We start from the raw sequence: 5,503 nt of genomic DNA, 5'->3' as shown, positions 1-5,503 counted from the left end.
TGCTAGATTCATTCATTGATTCCCCCTAATCACAGGTTACTCCTTAAATAACTACCTATTAAATATTCAATTTATTTCAATATTTATTGGTGTTAATTTGACTTTTTTCCCACAACATTTCTTAGGATTAAGAGGTATACCTCGACGTTATTCAGACTATCCTGACACATTTCTATCTTGAAATATTATTTCTTCAATTGATCTATTCTTTCAATTTTAAGATTAATTTTCTTAATATACTTAATTTGAGAAGCTTTATCTTCTAAACGAATAATTATAAACTTATTTTTCTTAAATTCTTCCTTAGAATGATTTAATTCATATCCCCCTATAAATCACAGATATAATGAAATTCCTTCAATTTAATAAATAAAATATATTAATTATTAAATTTAATTTTAATATGGCAGATAAAGTGCAATGAATTTAAATCTCATTTATAAAGATTTTTACTTTTATTAAAAATTAATACTTGATTAATAACACTTCAAAATTCAAATTCTCCAACATATGATATAATAATTTTTTTCCATGATTTTACTATAATAATCTTAACTTTCATTATATCACTAATTTTTTTCATTATACTTTCTATAATTAATAATAAACTTATTAATCGATTTTTACTTCAAAGACATCTAATTGAAATAATCTGAACTATTATACCCATATTAATTTTAATTCTTATTGCCATTCCTTCTATTAAAATTTTATATTTAACTGATGAAATATTTAATAACAAAATTACAATTAAATCTATCGGACATCAATGATATTGAAGATATGAATATTCTGATTTTTCTAATATTGAATTTGACTCATTTATAATCCCCACTCAAAATTTAAAAATAAATGAATTTCGCCTACTAGATGTTGATAACCGTTGTATTTTACCATTTAATTATCCTATTCGAATTTTAACAACCTCAATAGATGTAATTCATTCTTGAACGGTTCCATCTCTCGGTATTAAAATAGACTCTACTCCTGGACGACTTAATCAATCACTTTTATTAATGAATCGTCCAGGAGTATTTTTTGGTCAATGCTCTGAGATTTGTGGTATAAATCACAGATTTATACCTATTGTTATTGAATCAACTAATTTTATTAACTTTTGAGAAGTTGATTAAAATCTTATTAATAGAAATTTTTTTATATCAAAAAAACTATTTAAAAATCGAGAAAAATCCTCTCCTTTTGAATGTGGATTCGACCCTATAAGCCAATCTCGAATACCTTTTAGAATTCAATTTTTTCTAATTAGTCTAATTTTTCTAATTTTTGATATTGAAATTACTTTATTAATTCCCTTAATTTATATAAATTTCTTTTTAAATAAAATTATAATATTTTCTTCTTTTTTATTTTTATTAATCCTAATTATTGGATTATTTATCGAATATCTTGAAAAATCTATTGACTGAAAAACTAATCCTATCTTCTTACTATACCCATATTTTATTATTTTAAAATAAGGATTTTAGTTAATTAATAACACTTAAATTGCATTTAAAAATTATATAATACTTATATAAATCTTATCCTTTAAAGTAAAAAAAATCTTACATTTAATTTCGACTTAAAAATTGATTATATTTCTTAATCTAAAGGAATATAATTTTTAATTAACTGAAACCAAAACAGAGGTATATTATTGTTAATAATCAAACTGAATTTTATTATATTCCAGTTAAAAAAAATTTTTTTAATAATAATTAAATGAAATAACTTAAATTGAACTTCTAATTCAATATTCAATGAAATTTAAATTCATTTTATTTCATTTTATCTTATATTTTTATTAATTTTAAAATAAAATTTATAATAAATAAATTCTTCTCTATTATTTCTTCTACTATTTATATAGTTTAAAATAAAACATTATATTTTCATTATAAAAATAATATAATTTTTAATTATTTATAAATAAAATAATTTTCTTAATATCTTCAATATTATGCTTTAATATATAAGCTATATAAATTTTATTATTTATTCATAAATTATTTACCTATAAAATTATATAAATTAACGTCATTGTTATTGAAAGAATAAAAATAAATATAAAATTTTATATAACTTCATATTTACTTTAATTTCTTTAATGATATTTAAAATTAAATTTTTTCCCATAAATTCAACTCATCTTTTATCTAATCTATAAACCTCATATCCTATAATTAAGAATAGTTAGGGTCATTGTGTGTATGGTTTTGAGGTGTTGGTTCAAGTCTTGTGTGTGGCAGGCAGGTGGGTTGGTGAGGTGTCGAGAGTCGATACATAAATAATATTAATATTGTTATTATTTTTACATTAATTTTATCATATAAAATATTATCAAAAAATAATACGTTTTTCAGTTGATGTAGATATTGTTGAGAGATGATTTGGGAGTTTGATTTTGATGTTTGTTTTTGAACATCTCCTCTCCTCCACTCACTCGGCCTCCACTCCATCGGTGTGTTTGTGTGTTGGTAGGCATGTTTGTGTTTGTTGTATGGAAGTGGACTCTTATGGTGGAAATCTTTTGAATAAAATCCTGTTAAAATGGAAATCCTATTAATGCTAATCTTTGGGAATATAAAAACCTTATCATAGTAAAAGATATACTCATTTATCTTACCACAAAAATCGAATATGCTTGATTATTAGGTAGGTGAACATGATTTATGGCATACATGGTGAAAGTTTGAGGTGGCGGGGTTGTGTGAAAAAAAGATAATAAATTTAATCCTAACCTCAAAATTATTATTATTAATCCTAACTGTCTCAATGTAGACAAAGCAATAATTTTTTTAAAATCATTTTCCAAGGGTACTTATTAAACCAGATATAGTGGTGAGATTGAGTATGTGAGGTTTTGTCTTGTTGTTTAACCGATTTGCAGATTTTTGTTGAGCGGATCGTAGGTAGGCGTTTAAGGTGAAGATGGACTGGCAGTTGGGATTGGGGAACAGGGGATTAGAACGGAGGAACAGGACCACCAAAGCCATTGATGCATTGAGCACAAAGGTGTTGACGCATCATGAGTAAGTTACATCTTAAAGCCATGTAGTATGATCGCAGGCGGATGTTGACGGTAGTCGGTAAATCCCTAAATCGACCCTCGCTTTATCCCTATCTAAATTAAATCTATAAATATGATAATAAATTACACTAAACAATAAGAGAAGATAATCCCTAACCCATCTCACCAGGTAAAATTCCTAGTATTAAATTTGGTCTAACAAATATTGGGGTTGTAGGAGAGCTGAGTAGAGGCTGGCTATAGTTACAATATCGATTAATAAATTTTTCTCTTCTTATATAAATTATACTATATAATATAATTATTGATGAAATCAACATTACTACTCTAATATATAAACAAGAAATTCAATCAATTATTACAAAAAACTCTACATTAATAGAATTAAATGAAAATAATAATCATTCTATAATAATTCCTAAATCAATTATATGCAAATATAACCTTACAAATATAAATACAATAAATCTAATCAATATTATAAATGAATAAATCAATAAATTTAAAATTACCTAGAATAATAATATTACTTCCTTAATTCCACAAATTAATATTTTATTTATATAAACTACCTAAGCTTTTTTCTTTAATTTTTAATACATTAATCTTAAATTTAAAATTAATAAAATTAAAGGTCAAACATGAATTATTATAATAATATAATCTTTTAAACTAACAAAAAATAATTTTTCTTCAAAATAATTAAATCCATGTTGAACATAAGAATATAAATATAAAGAGTAAGCTCTTCTAATAAAACAAATTAATATTAAATATAATATTAAAAAAATTTCTCATCTTACTAATGTTATAATTATAAGAATCTCCCTAACAAAATTTAAAGAAAATGGAAAAGAAAAATTAGCCACACATAAAAAAAATCATCATACTCTTAAAGAAGGTAAAATATTTATTATTCCTTTATTAAAAATATTAACCGACTACCTCTACGTTCATAATATAAATTTACTATATAAAATAATCCTGAAGAACATAATCCATGAGAAATCATTAAAATATATGCTCTAATAACCCCTATTTTTATTAAAGTTAATATAGAACATATTAAAACATTTATGTGAACAACTGATGAATAAGCTACAAGTCTTTTTATATCCACCTGAATTAAAAAGTAGTGAATCTAACAGACCTCCCCAATTTTAATAAAATTGAGCTAAAATTATGAATCAACGGGGCTTTCACATGAGCCTTAATGCTCCTGCAGCTCTCTCTATTATTCTCCGCTGCTCTCTCTCACATTAAATAATCTCAAAATCCTAATTTTATACATTCGTGTGTTACTCCTACAATTTATATCTAATGAACCATTAAATTTTAACAATTGAATAATATAAATCAATAATGGTAATGAAATAAATATAGTATATATTAATAAATAATAAGAAGCTTTTAAACGTTCAAGAATCTATTCCCTCCATCACTCACTCATCATAAATGTCGGGAATCAACCTAGTTCAGATGTTAGTAGTACGGATGCGGTTTGCTGGAGAAAATGAATGGCATCCGCTCAATGTGTCATATAGAGATGTTAGGGTTGGGTTCTTCTTTCGGTGTCTTCAGTCGGGAACTGCTGTTTCTTGGGTACTAGGTACTGGTCTGTGCTTGTGATTTATTTTGGGCTGATAGATAGTAGGAGAAAGTCCTGTCGCTAGTTCTTGAAATAGTAATGAAGGTTGGTAGGACATGCGATGTCTGCGGTTACGATGAAAAATGATCTTGTTAGGGGGCAAATCATTATAATAAATATAACACACATTTTATTGATATATAAATATCTCATCGCTTTCGAAAAATCTCTTATCATGCATTTACCATCTTAAATAAAATTTTTATCATACATATTTATATTTAAATAGAATTTTATCTTACATATTTATATTTAAATAAATTTTAATTAAATTCTATCTACTTAATTTAAAATTAAATTCTTTTTATAACTTAATTAAACTTTCTAATAAATAAATAATATAATTATTTCCATAAGGGCGGGGCAAGGCACAATGAGGTTGAGCGCAAAGGCTACACAGGCTCTGTGCCAAATATTAGGGGTGTATGTAATGTACTGTGTTTGATATTCTAAAATTATATATATAATAAAATGTTTAAAATTATTGAGGGCAATTATTATTGTACTACCAATATAAACTTATATATAGAAAATTAATAAAATTAAAATAGTTGGTGGGGTCGGTGGTGAACGCAGCGAGGTGCATGGCAGCAATTTGGAGACATGGTTTGGGCTGAGGCATTCGGAAGCGGGAGAAAGGGTGACGGTTGGGGGGTGTAGGAACGGCTACAAAATTAAAATTTTATTATTTATTCTTCAAAATGGCCAGCTGCCGGTACATTTACCCGGTAGCATCGTACCGTTTCTCGGCGTGGACGGTCTGCCGTTGGATGGTCGGTTGCGGTGGTGGTGACGTTGTTTGGTGGATGCGGACGTATACCACC

General features: G+C 25.9%; 1 pseudogene; it reads left to right on the top strand.

The window, feature by feature from the left end:
* The first annotated feature begins 445 nt into the window (after positions 1 to 445).
* On the top strand, positions 446 to 1,121 carry LOC126858697 (cytochrome c oxidase subunit 2-like; annotated as a pseudogene).
* Positions 1,122 to 5,503: the final 4,382 nt, after the last annotated feature.

Source organism: Cataglyphis hispanica, unplaced genomic scaffold (genome assembly GCF_021464435.1).
Source record: "Cataglyphis hispanica isolate Lineage 1 unplaced genomic scaffold, ULB_Chis1_1.0 scaffold81_size5503, whole genome shotgun sequence".
Taxonomy (NCBI): domain Eukaryota; kingdom Metazoa; phylum Arthropoda; class Insecta; order Hymenoptera; family Formicidae; genus Cataglyphis; species Cataglyphis hispanica.
The sequence above is the reverse complement of the archived record's forward strand: the minus strand, read 5'-3'. Positions and strand labels throughout refer to the sequence as shown.